This window comes from Psammomys obesus, unplaced genomic scaffold, assembly GCF_907164565.1.
Source record: "Psammomys obesus unplaced genomic scaffold, mPsaObe1.curated_primary_1811, whole genome shotgun sequence".
Lineage (NCBI taxonomy): Eukaryota > Metazoa > Chordata > Mammalia > Rodentia > Muridae > Psammomys > Psammomys obesus.
This window is the reverse complement of record NW_026592510.1, coordinates 14,379,689-14,394,032: the sequence shown is the minus strand read 5'-3', so window position 1 is coordinate 14,394,032 and position 14,344 is coordinate 14,379,689. Positions and strand designations below refer to the sequence as shown.

At 39.7% G+C, this 14,344-nt stretch overlaps 1 protein-coding gene across 8 annotated transcripts in view; it reads left to right on the top strand.

The window, feature by feature from the left end:
- Trpm3 (transient receptor potential cation channel subfamily M member 3) overlaps positions 1–14,344 on the top strand; it is a 526,011-nt gene that overhangs the window by 281,767 nt on the left and 229,900 nt on the right. The window lies entirely within an intron of this gene.

Sequence of the window (14,344 nt, the reverse complement as noted above, 5' to 3'; positions counted from 1 at the left end):
ATGATGAAGGATGTCCAGACAGCATAAAATTCCACCCAGAAATACCTCAGCACCAAAATACTTATATCTTAGGTTGGCCACTGATGGGCTAGAACTGAGTGGTAGCATCATAATAAACAGTGATCTATAAATCTTTAAGAATTCATGCTTCTTTCTTGGAATAAAAAAATAAATAAAGGTTATTCAGGCGGTGGCAGTGTATGCCTTTAATACCAGCACTTGGGAGACAGAGGCAGGCAGTTTTATGTGAGTTTGAGGCCAGCCTGATCTACAGACAGAGTTGCAGGACAGACAAGACTACACAGAGAAACCCTGCTTGGGGGGGGGGACAAGAAAAAATTAATGTTGAGAATAACAATAGATTTGGGGACACCAACACAGAGAAAAGAACTCTTTCCAGTTTGCTGCAGTACAATAGGGCACCTATTGATTAATACTTCTTACCATATGTCTTTAAACAACTGGAAGGGGCATTTGAAAACCCCACCACAGGAAAATGACTAATGTTGGACGACATGGAAAGCCTTACTAGTATACTTCCGTTAGTGTATAGAATACCTACGTTGGCTACCAATGATGTACTTCACAAAGACAAATACTTTTGGTAAGACTACACCATTTCCTTGTCCATCACTTGAACTATTTGGCCACAACTACAGCCATGGACATGCTCAAGATACATTGCATACGTGCATAAAATTTTCAGAGAATAAATAACTAGTATTTTAAAAATATTATTTTGTTATTAAAATTATCTTAAAAGTTGGATGACCATTTTTTCCAATGCCAAATTCTACCCTCAGTTTACCAAAAATCATAAAACAATATAATATGACATTGTAGTTCACAGTTGTGAAGGTTAGAACATTCCCCAAAGCTATAACTTTCTTTTAAGAGTTTAAAGGAAGGAATATTACTTTGGGGAGAAGAGGAAGTCTTTGCCTTATTTTAAGTGCTGTGAAGTGCAGTGACAGGTAAATGTGGGAGGGCAGATTATCATAGTCCTAGGACTTTAAACAATTTGCTGGTTTTCTCCTAGTAATGTTTATGAATCTGCGAGCCTGGTGTGATAGTTCACACAGTTGTGATTAAATGAGTGAACACATAAAAGAATTGTGACGTGTCAGTTCAGACCTTTGGTCCACTTCCGGCCCCGTCAGTAGAAATCATGGATCGTGCATGTTTAAATGGCCTCACTGCCTTAGGGCCAGTCCCCGCCCTGATCTTCTGCCCTGCAGCTTGTCAGAGCCAGGGTGTTCGTCAGAATTTCTTCACCACTTTTTAACCTGGCTTTGCTAATTAAGTATCTATCTCGCCCTTCAGTGATAGAGAGGGTCCAGAGGGAGAAAGGAGGCTAAAAATTATATCCTGGAATCTATCATCAAGTGGCTATTAGCGTTAATTATTAAATGGTAATTGATAGAATTTCTTGGTCTCTGCAGTAATAACCAGAAATCTCTAATTTTCCCTGAATAGTCGAAAATCCAGTTGTCACTAGGGCCTGAGTTAACAGTACAGATGAGACAAGAGGGCCGCCTTTGGAGGCTGAACCTCCTTCCCTGTGTAAGATCATGAACGTCAGTCGGGTTGATGTGTGTTCTGCCTGCGCTGCGGTAAGGACCTGGGCCAAGGCAAACTGACGCAGATTGTCCTAAAGCCTTAGATTGTCTTCTGATAATTTACCAAAAGGACATTGTAAGAAAAAGACCAAATTCAAGTTGTCTTTGGGATCCATTTGATTGAAGTGGTGGTGGCTCCCCACTTTCTATTTTAGATCTCACCAAATGGAAATTTCATTCGGCTTGGACACATCATTATACCGTGCACATCCGTCTAGGACATCTTTGTGAAGCTAGAATTCCCTGGCTTTTCCTCCCTGCTTAAATGAGAGCTCTCCATTAGGCTAAACCCAGTCTTCTCACAATAGCCCACTACAGACGCATATGCTTTGAGGTTTAGTTGAGGGCAGCGTCACTGGGTGCACCCGGGTTTTCACAGTCAACACTCCTGCCACTTCTGAAGTTTGCTACAAAGATAATTTAATGCTGCTTGCCCCAGAATAACATCTGACATTTAACTGTGGCCTTGCCTTCTGCGGCTACCCAGAGCACTTTTCTCTAAAGGAACAGATTAAAATGAGTTTGACATTTATTTTTAAGTAAACAAGAAGCAGAAATGATTGTAGAACTCCTAAAATATGATTAAATGATGTTGGAATTTAGAAACCTCTGAGGGGAGGTTTCATAAAGTTCATGTTGCAACACACCTACTCACTTATGGTTTTGTACTTATTAGCACAAACTACAAAATTAACAGTCATGAGAGAGGTGTGTCTCTCATTGAAACAATGGCAGCCACAATACATCCCAAGTTTTTGTGGAGAGCATTTTCCCTTTTCACTGAGATGAATCTTATGAACACGCTGGTCCATGAAGTAAGTCAAAGCTTTGTAAAAGCCAGTTGGTTAAAAAGAGATTAGGATGCCTGGCAGTGGTGACGCACTCATTTAATCCCAGCACTCGGGAGGCAGAGGCAGAAGGATCTCTGTGAGTTTGAGGCCAGCCTGGTCTACAGAATGAATTCCAGGACAGCCATGGCTACACAGAGAAATCTTATCTTGAAAACCAAGAGAGAGGGGCAGGAGAGGAGAGATTAGGAAAGCTCAGTTGGTTAAAATTAAATTGAATTTGAAGTTAGTATGTGTCTATGGAGTATACACCAGTTTGAAGAAATTTATGACAGTGAAGTTCCTATAATTAGAAGTAAACACTCGTGACTGTATCATTTAAATCTTGATTCCTTTGCTATCATACTCAGTGATCACCCTGAAAGATGAATTCTGTGTAATTCTCAGCCATGGTGACACAGCCTCCCTTAAGAGACATTTAGAAGTGAAAGAGGAAATATGGAGTTATCCCCAATGTCTGGTACTTGATTAACAGCAGGGGAGGGGAGCAAGAACACTAACATCCTATGATATGTCAGACCGCTTCCCTACCAATGGCATCCCTTAGGATGTGCTTGCTATTTAAGTACACATACAACATGGCTTTGTATGTAGAATGCATGTAAGGAATAATGGTGAGGTTAAAAATATCCAACTATCTTGAAGGACTTTGGTGCCCTTAAAACCCATTACACCAAGTTGGACGGCAGCTGTGATATTTCCTACAATCACTGTTTGTAGGAAATTCTAGCATCACCAGTGCTAGAATTTCATACAGCATGAAGCGTATTCTCTCCTGAACACACCCAGTGGCATCTCCACATTAGAAATGTTCGTGTATTTGGAGTCAGGGGATGGACCTGAGCTCACCTCTTGCCATCATGGCTGTAGAAAAGCTGCTTGTTATTTGAAAGGACACGCTGACCTGCCTAGCAGGCAGAACCAGACTGTGATGTAAATCAAATCAGAATTTTCAATTCAGCAGTACCCGCTCCTAGACCGCTGCCTTGGATGTTTCAGGCTCGGTGGTTCTAGGGCTTTAGGCTGGGGGTTTTCCTGTCATAGTCCTTGGTGTCCAGAGAAAATCCTACAGTCTACAGTTGTCAGCTAACATGGAGATGAGACAAAGGCCCGAAGCCAACTAACAGCTCTACCTCTGAGACCCTGGCAACCTCACACCTCAGATGAGATCACCCAGGAGACACTCCAATAAATCAGGGTTATCCTAGAACAGATATCAGATGTGAATACCAAAAAATGCTAATTTTTATCTATAAATTACTGAGAATTATTCTAGAAGTTAGAGCAGGGAAGCAACGTAAATCTTGAGCAAATGAGTAATTCATGAAGCATGCAACACGAGGCAATTTTTCTAAAAAATTTACATTGCCCATCTAGCCTAGTAGCATATATATTTCACATCCCTAGACTACAGTACTTCATATATATGTGTGTGTCTATGTTCATATTTTTCATTATTAAACCATGGAGCCAATTCTCCCTGAAATGCTGACATTAATCAAAGAACCTTTTGGATTCCACAATACTCTTATCAGGCACTGAAGTGCCTCCAGGCTGAGCAATAGCCACCATCTTCATATGAAGGACATTTAGTAACCTGCCCAGTTATATTACTGTAAGAAATGTGAAAGCTCCAAATGTCTAGGATTTTTTTTTTTCTAATTCTGTGAAGAATTAGAATTTTGGAATTTTGGACGGAATTTGAAATTTTGGACAAAATTGGAATTTTGACAGAAACTGCATAAAATCTGTAGGTTACATTTTATAATATAGCATTATTTATGTTGTGTTAATCTAGCCATTAAAGAAATGTGGAAGGCCTCTCCCTCATCTGTATCTTCTTTATTTTCCTTTTTCCAATGTCTTGAAGTCTTCAATGTAGAGATCTTTCACTGCTTTGGTTAAGTTTAGTCCCTTTTTATTATTGTGAGTGAGGTAGAACTCTGGGTTCACTGTTGATATATATGAGAGCTAGTGAGGTTTTTTTTGTTTTTTTTTTGCATTGATTTTGTATCTTGCAACTTTACTGTAAGTTTTTATTGGATCTAAGAGTTTTCTGGTAAAGCATATATACTCTTTTAAGTGCAAACTTAGTTGTCTACAAATAGGAATAGTTTGACTTCTTCCTTTCCTAGCATTATCATTTTAATGTCTTCTGTCTTATTTCTCCATGTAAGACCTGAAGTAGTATATTGAATAAGAGAGATTAGAGTAGACATCTTTGTTTCATTCCCAGTTTTAGAAGAAATGTTCTTACCACTTTTTTCTATTTGGTATAATGTTGGCTATAGCCTTTATTTTTTAAGTTATGCTAAATCTAGTCCTAATATCTTTAGGACTTTTGTAATGAAGGCTTGGTAAACTTTGCCAAATGCCTTTCTGCATCCAACAAGATGACTGTGTGTTTCTGTACTTAAGTTTATTTATATGGTCCATTATATTTATTAATTTGCATATGTTGAGTCAACCTTCTATCTATGGGAAAAAGCCCACTTTATCATAATATATAGACATAATATATGGACTTAAAAGTGCTTTTGATCTTTGTTGGCAATTTCTGCATCTATGTTCAACAGGAAGATTGGTCTGTAATTTTTCTTTTTTTCTTTTTGTCTTTATCTGGCTTTGATATCAAAACAGGACTAGCTTCATAAAAGGAATGTGGTAGTGTTTCTTCCCATCTCTTCTATGAGACCATTGAGAAGTATTGGTATTACATCTTTCTTAAAAATTCACTAGTGAATCTATCTGGTTTATTCCACCCCTGGGCATATGCCCCAGAGAATCTATACCTTACCACAGAGGTACTTGTACACTCATGTTTATTGCTGCCCTAATCCTGGAAGCAAGATCAGGAGTCTAGATGTCCATCAACAAGTGAACGGACAATGGCTACTTGATATATACACACAGTGAAATTTTATTAACCTGCAAAGAAAAATGACATTTGCAGAAAATAAGTGGCTCTGTAAAGTATTTTATCAAGTAAGGTACTAAAAGCTCAGAAAGATACTGCATGTTTTCTCTCATATTTGGATCCTAGTTTGTAATATATACATGTAATATATAAATGAGCATAAATGATAGTAAAGCTTAAAACAAAATGATAACAAAAGAAAGTTAAAAGGTGCTAAGGAAGGGAGACAGAACAAAAAGACACATGTGACATGAAAGAGGAAAAAAATACTCAAACACACTTTGTTCCAGAAATACCATCTTGCTACCTAATGTTTTACACATTCTTTGCTTTCTGCTACTGTTAGGAAATACTGACCAAAATGAGCTTGGGAATAAAAGGGTTTGTTTCATCTCATAGTTTACTGTCCACCATTGAAGGAAAACAAGGTAGAAACTCAAGGCAGAAACCACTGAATGCAGTTCACTGGCTTTTTCCCTCTAATTTGCTCAACTACTTTTTTCCCCTTCCTTCTTTTTTTTCAGTGTATTTATTTTACATCCCAAGGGTGCCCCCTCCCTCCACTCCTTACAGTTCCCTGCCTTCTCCTTCTTCCCCTTTGCCCTCTCCCATTTCCCCCAGAAAAGGGGAGACTCCCCTGCTGTATCAACCCTCCCCAGAACACCAGCTTCTTTTCTTATTCAGCCCAGGCTCCCCTGCCTAGTGATGGCATGGGTGGTGCCCTCCAGAATCAAGTAGCAATTAAGAAAATGCCCATAGACAGGCCCACAAGCCAATATAATTGAAGCAATTCCTCAGCTAAGGCTCCCTCTTTCCAGGTGACTCTAATTTATGTCGACTTAAAACTACCCAGGATGTTGCTAATTTTAAATTTTTAGTTATTTTTCTGGCAAAAAAAAAAATATGTGTGTTCGTTTGTTTGTTTTAACAATTATCTTGATAACTGAAATAAGGATGACCTATTGGGATGGCCTAAGGATCACAAACCTCACAGGTAACTTTCTCAGGAACATTTGTCTTACTTAGTTCCCAGGCCCTTCTGCTGTAACAGTGACCCAAAACGAAGAGGCATACATGGGATTGGAGATGACTATTATTTACATGCCAGTCTGAATACAAATCCAGATGTAATGACAGCATCATGGTTTCAGGACTCAAATCCTTCTTTGGTTTGCTCTGCATCACCATTTATGTTGATGTATTTTTGGCCAGAATGAATTAGAAACAAGGAATAACTCAGGCTTGTAAACAAGCCCCTCCCCTGAGCCCAGGCCACCCCAAACCTTAGAGGCTCAACAAGAAAGTCACACCATTTGGGTTTGTATTTTATATTCAGCTTGTGTCAGCCACTAATTATATGATACAATCTTAATCCAAAAGACAGGCAGCAGGCTATCAAGTAGGAAGGACAGGAAAACTATTGGAAGCCAGATGGAAGTTTGTTGTTGTTTTTCTTGTTCTTTAATTTGTTGAATGACAAAAAATTTTTTTGAAAAAAAAATTTCAGATATTTTTATTCACTCATATTTATACCCTTGTTGTAACCCCACCCTCATAAACCCACCCTCCCTCCCCTTCTCCCTTCCCCTTTTCCTCAGAAAATGGAACTCCCTTTCCCATCCACCCCAGCTCATCAGGTTGTATCAAGACTGAGCATGTCCTCTTCCCCTGTGGCCTAGCAAGGCAGTCCAGCCAGGGGAAAGTGATCAAAAGCTGGGAAGTGAGTCAATGTCTGATGAAGTCCCTGCTTTATTATGAGAGGACCTGCATGAAGCCTGAGCCACCCATCTGCTACATCTTTGTAGGGGGCCTAGGTCCAGTTCATGCATGGTCCTTGGTTGATGCTTCAGTCTCAGCAAGCCCTGCTGGGCCCGGTTAGTTGGCTCTGTTGGTCTTCTTGTGGAGGAGTTCCTGTCACCTCCAGGCCATTTTCTCTTTCCTCCCACTTTTCTACAAGACTCCCTAAGCATTACCCAATGTTTGACTGTGAGTATCAGCACGCTTTGACCCAAAACATAGAGCTGCTAAGTAGAGCTAAGTAGAGCCTCTTTGAGGGCAACTCTGTCAGGCTCCTGTCTGCAAACTTAACAGAGTATCATTCATAGTGTCAGGGGTTGGCACTCTTGGCACGGTGGGTCTTTGGTTGGGCCAGGCATTGTATGGGCATTCCCTCAATCTCTGCTCTACCTTTATCCAGGCTCATCTTGTAGGCAGGGTAAATTTGGGGCCCAATTTTTTGGGTAGGTTGGTGTTCCCCTCCCTCTGCTAGGAGACTAGTCGAGTTAGAGGGTGTCCTCTTCAGTCTCTATGGCCTCTGCTACTCAGAGTCTCTGCTTGAGTCCCCCTCATATCATCCCAGGAGCCTACCTTGACTTAGGACTCCAGCTTGTCATAGAGATAAGCTCACCCTCAGTTTTTCTTTTCTCTACAGGTCTTCTGTCCTCTTGCCCTAGATCTCCCCAGTCTGATCTCCACCCTTTTAACTCTCTGAGCCCTGTCTTCTACCTTGTTCCCTCTCTCCAGCCACTACCTCTGTCTATTCTACCTCCCCTTCTGAGTGGCATTTAAGCATCATCCCTTGGATCCTCCATGTTACTTATCTTCCTTGGGCTTGTGCCTTGTAGTATGCTTATCCTGTACTATATGACTAAAATCCACTTATAAGTGAGTACATACCATGTGTGTCTTTTTGAATCTGAGTTACCTCACTCAGGATGATCTTTTCTAGTTCCGGCCAGATGGAAGTTTTACTGCACATTTTAAACCTAACATTCCAATTAACTACTGCTGACTGGCCTATAGATAAATCGTGTCTGACTTACCCAGGATGCTCACTGGGAAATTACCCTGAATAGCACCTATAACATAGGAGTTAAGCTTGTTCTTTCTCTCCTAACCTTTGAGATTTTTTTAGTATCATGTGATAGAAATCATTTTGAGACTGAGCCATCCTGGGGCAACTGGACAACAACTCAACCCCAATTTCATTGAGCTCTTAAGCTAACTAAGCCAGCAGAAGATCTTGTTAGTTTCAAACTAATCATGTATACTGTGCAATGTGTAAATGCGTTGTAACAGTATTAAGTAACATTTTAAAAATCACAAGATAATAAAAATAGAAGGGAAGATGCTGTGTTTTTATAGCATCATACTCCTGATGGGAGCGAATCAAAGATGAATTCCAGAAGGCAATCCTCTTGTGACCTACACATGGCTATAATCCAGGCAATAGAACAGAAAGGCTGTGGCTTTTTTGTTAGAAGGAAAAGAGGATTATCTTAGGGAAGGAGAGAAGCCCATTCACTGACATCAGTGGAGGGAATCTTTGAGAGGACTGAAGAGAAGATGAGAAGGTGGACTAAAACCTTACATCAGTCATCCAGTCTGGCTTTCCTTCATTTTACTAAACCTGAAGCAATAATGATTATTAACCTGAAGCAATCATGATTATACACAATGAAGCCATTGGGGTATGGGGTGCTGATGAAGCTATCAGAAGACTAATACACTTATGTATTGGTATGTCTGCTAATGACAGTTATAAAAAAATCTGACAATAATTAATCTTCATATCTAGTTTACTGGGTTCCTAATTCTAGAGATAAATATACATGCCATTATCAATTCAACCTAGATTTCCCTTTGATTTTTAACTTGCATTATTCAGTCTAACCTAAGTGTAGATGCAGTTTCTGTTCTAGCTTAACAAATCCAAGGTGTATTTCTCACCTTATATGTTTAATGAAGCCACAGAAAGAACTTTGAAAATAATCTTTCTCTCTTATACCCTATTGTTCATAATAGGGTATAAGACATAATACTTCTGGCTGGGTATTCTTTCTCACTATGATTTTATAAAATAGTTTGAGAATTTCATATCTAAGATGCTTGAGAGCCTGTGTTATAGATTTTGAAAATATGGGGCTATCTGATTTTCAGATTAGGAATGCTTGACCAATACTAAAATCAAAACTATTGTGACTTTCTCACTCACACAAAACAGGTTTCTACAGAAAACAAATGCTCATAAATCCCATTAGAAAAGATAATAATTTCAAAAGACAGCCAAATGGAGACTATATTCACAACTATGATAAAGAGCTAATTTCCATAATATGCAAAGTACTTATAAATCAAAAAGAAAAATGTGTAACACCCTATTGGAAATTGAGCAAAGCATATCCATAAGGAAGGTCATGGGGAAGAAAATAAGGATTTAACATCAGTCAACAATGAAAGAATTTTATCAGTCAAATTGACAAATCTCAAAGGTCAGGATAATCTGACATCAATAAATGCCACATAAATATGAACTGATAACACCTTTGTTATGTGTGTAAATGCAGAAAACTTATTCAACAGACACTTTGCCATCCCTTTTAAGTGTACAAACCCTTTGAGTCTATAATTTCACTACCTGGAATTTACTTTGTACATATTTCCTATAATATTGCTCTTAGTAATGAAACAGGAAAAACCCTAACCATTACTCAATAATTTTAAAAATCATAGAGAGACATGGAGTGAAATACTTAAATCATTGTAGATAATGAAATAGTTCTGTTTGGGCTCATATATAAAGCTATCTAAAGATGTCTTTTAAGTCAAAAGTCTATTCTCTAATGTAATTGATTGCTTATCATAATCACATTTTTGACATCTTATACTCATGTGCTCATACAATATCCTGAAGTCTTCTACTGGATAAATAGTACGTACAGCGAGCCAGGTGGGAGAGGAAAGGTGGGCAGTGATACACTTTAATCTTTTAAGACCACTTGGTGTTTGTGTAAGTTAGGGTTTTTATTACTATGATGAAAAACCATGACCAAAACAACTTGGAGAGGAAAGGGTTTATTTAGCTTACATGTCCATATCACTTGAAGGAAATTAGAACAGAACCTCAAACGGGCAGGGACCTGGAGGCAGAAGCTGATGCCGTACCCATAGAGGAGTGCTGCTTACTGGTTCCTCATCATAGTTTGCTCAGCGTGTTTTCTTGTAGATCTCAGAACAGCCAGCTCAGGGATGGCACCACCCACAAAAAGCTGGAGCCTTCTCCATTAATCACTGATTGAGAAAATATATGCCCTAAGCTGGGTCTTCTGTGAGGTATTTTCTCAGTTGAGGTTTCCTTCCTTCAGATGACTCTAGCATGTGTTAAATGGACATAAAGCTAACCATCCCAGGGTTGATTTTTACAGTAAACAGAGGCAATTTTTACCATAGAAGGTGTGAATAAGCCTTTAGAAGTAGTCTTCCATCCCTGTAACACGGGAGTTTGATGCCTCTTTCCCTGCACATATGCATGCTCTGTTTTAAAATGTTTATTATATATACTTAAGGTGTACAAAACAGAATTATAGGACATATCTATAGTAAAACCATCTCACATAGTTCCCCATCTCCTCCCCATGGTGAGTAGCCATAACCTACTCATTTGGCAAAAAGTCCTAATTACAGCACGCCACTGTCTACCATAGTTCTCATGTTGTGTGCTATACATTACTTTTATATTGTTCAACCAACTGTTGTATCCTTTATCTCTCATCTCCTTGTTCCCCTATCCCAGCTCTGAGGTAACTCCAATCATTTCTGAGCAGTGAATATAAACCTGTCTCATTGTATTCATTGTACCTCTTCCCTGGTCCATGCATTCTTGGTTCTGTCTTCAGAGTAAAGAATCACCAAAGAGTCTAGTCAGGAAATTTAAGGGATGAAAGGCTGGTTAGAGACACACAAGCAATGTTCTTAACTCACATATGAAGGTTATATAAAAATTATGGGGCCAATATCACAGATTTTATGCTTGGATTTAATAACGTTAAAATCAGAACACAAGTCATGTTCCCTCTTTGGAGTTGGCATATTATAACACAGCCTAAACACAGTCCCAGATGTTCTCTTGTAGTGGTGAGACCAGAAACACTATATATCTGTGTCCCTACCAACAAGAGAATATGTCAGACCGACATCTAGTCATTTCTCTTTCATCACACTCCTGGGCCCCCCCCCCAAAGACAAGCTCCTTTTCTCCCCATTAAGTTACAGCTCATTCAACAGCTGTGTCATGTTGACTACTGTAGCTCACTGTAGCAAAGTGTCTCCAATATACTTTTAGCTCACTATAGTAATATAATGTTTCCTATGCAGGTACGTGTGTGTGTGTGTGTGTGTGTGAGAGAGAGAGAGAGAGAGAGAGAGAGAGAGAGAGAGAGAGAGAGAGAGTGATTTCTTCAGCTTTTTAAGATGTGGCAAAACCTCCTGTCATTTAAAATAAACAGCAAGTTCACCATTCATTTTTCCCATCACAATGCTTCTTTGGAGCTTTTTTTTTTCCTCCAAACATTTGCTTGGGTGCCTATACTACATAAAACACTGTAGAGCCTTCAGAGTAAACAAGACATAGCTTTGTGCCTAAAGAACTCAGTCTTCAAAGAAGTCAGCAAAAGCTTGTGTTTATGGAGTGCTATTCTAAATCATTTACAAGGAATCGCTGATTCAATCCCTACCAACAGCCACTCTTCACCCACTCCTTAGTAAGCAAACTGAAGCACCAAGAGGCCAAGGAAGGGAACGCAGGTTAGACTGCTGCTGAGCGGCAGACCCAGGAAGTCTGTGTCTCAGCCCACGCTTGTACCGGTCTGCTCTAAGGGCTATCTGTGTGTGCAGGGACTGCACTATAGAACAGCAAGTGTCCCATGCCCTTTGTGATATAAAGTACAGCAGCAATTCAGACAAATACATTCCCCGTTAGAATATTCATGGGGATGCCTGTCAAGCAAGATTTGACAGGCATAACGAGGGCAGCACACTTAAATGCCCCATAGGTGAAAGCTTTCAATAGGCAGAAAGTAAGTACAGGGCGTAGGGTCAGAACTTCTTTCATTTCTGTTCATTTTTATCCTCAAAAGGCACAGAGAAATTCTTTTGCTGCAAACATAAATGAGAACATGCGCTCAAGTTAGTTTTTTAGAACATATAAACACCAAATGCATACATAAGGTGTGTATATTTTGTTGCTTCTTTTTTTTTGTTTGTTTTAGTTTCAAGACAGGGTTTCTCTGTGTAGCTTTGGTGGTCCTGGCCTCACTTTGTAGACCAGGCTAGCCTCGAACTTACAGAGATCTGCCTGCCTCTGCCTCTGCCTCTGCCTCTGCCTCTGCCTCTGCCTCTGCCTCCCTGAGTGGTGGAATTATGGGTGTGCTCCACTGTGCCCAGCTTCATTGTGTCTTTTATTAACAGAGAGTCTCAGGGAGAAACTGAAGTAGAATATAGAATCAGAACATAAATAATACAGTGTGGGTATATTTGTGTATGCACAGACTTATAGGTGATCCATAGATGTCCTCTCGCTAAGTGTTTTCATTCTCTGTATAGAAAAGCCACTTGGAAAAACTCAAACATTCTACCTGAATTGGCAGAGCTACTACCTGAACCCAAACTACACACAGCCTGTCAGTCCCTCTTCAGCAGCTTGTCACTGTCTTAGTTTGAGGATCATTCTATATTTGGTACAAGGCCCAAAGAATGCAGAGACCAAAAAAGTCTAAACAAAAAAAACCCAAGAAAATCCTCTCTGTGTACCTCAGCAAAATACGCCAGCACAGAAGAATCAGTCTTGTTTCAGTACAAAATATTTAGTCCTTTATCCTGTTCCTCCTCATATATCACCTTTTCTACTGTGTCCTGGGGGTAGTTAAGAAAATAGCAAGACAATCAAGAACACTATCAATGTCCTTTTGCCTAGTGTTCCAGTTTTTAGCCATGCTATCACTCTTTCCTGTATCCTTTATACAGCATCCTCTGAGATTTTTCCTTCATGAGGATTTTTATATATCTAGGGTAGAATGAACTGAAATATCAGCATGAGGTTCACTCTGCAGAAAGGATGTATTGAAGCTGGACTTATTTAATTTCAATATTTCTTTTTGTTCCAGCCACAAGTACTTATGCTAACTGTCTGAAGGGAGGTTGTATGGTTGCTAATCGAAGCTTTACTTATAGTATTTAGCCAGTGGTCTGACTGCCATACACAATTATGGAACAGCCCACAGAGTATGTTCTTGCAGGCTGAATTTGTGTCCTCAGAAGCACACTGATTATGACACCTGGGAGATGTACCAACGTTACTCTTAGATTATTATTTTGTGAACAGTAGAGAATCCCAGGGGAGTGTCCCTATGTCCTGTGCTTCAAGGGGAATGCTGCACCTTCTTGCTTTGAAGAATACTCCTCTGTGGTTTCTCAGTGTACTCACTGCTTTAATAATGCAGTTTCATCAGCTGGTGGACCTGAGAAATGGCTCAGTGATGACCCATGGAAACAAGCACAGTGCCTCTCACCAACCTGCTGCCCCTCCCAACCCGTGGATCCAACAACTGCCACTAACTGGGGTTTCTCTAGGAGTCTAGCTGAATCCTAAAAAGCTGGGGGTCATAAGTCCTAGTGTGTCATAAGTCCTAGTCTGCAATTCCACTAAATGCTGTTCTGGGGAAAAGCATCAGGAAGGCAAATGCAGATTTGCTCCCTTTGGCCCAGATTTGACAGCAGGCACTGTTCGAGCCATCTAGCCAAAAGCTGGCTTACTTGGTCAGTGAATGACTCCTCTGACATTGTCTTACCACTGAATGTCTTTCCAAGGTGGGAGGCAGAGAAGCCAGCTTAGGAGGAAACCTAACATACTGACATGCTTTGATGACTCTTAAAGACTCAAGAGAGAGGGCACTGGGGAGACAGACATCCCTATGTATAGCCAATGAGAGAATGAGAATAGAGCAGAATGAAAAACCTCAGTAGATACTATTGTTCATGTCTAGTAACAAATCAAGTAGATTATCATGTGGCCAGCTAATGTTTTCATTCACGCCTAGCTAATTGCTTGACAATAAAAGGTATGCATCAAAATAAATAAATAAATAAATAAATAAATAAATAAATAAATAAATAAATAAATAAAT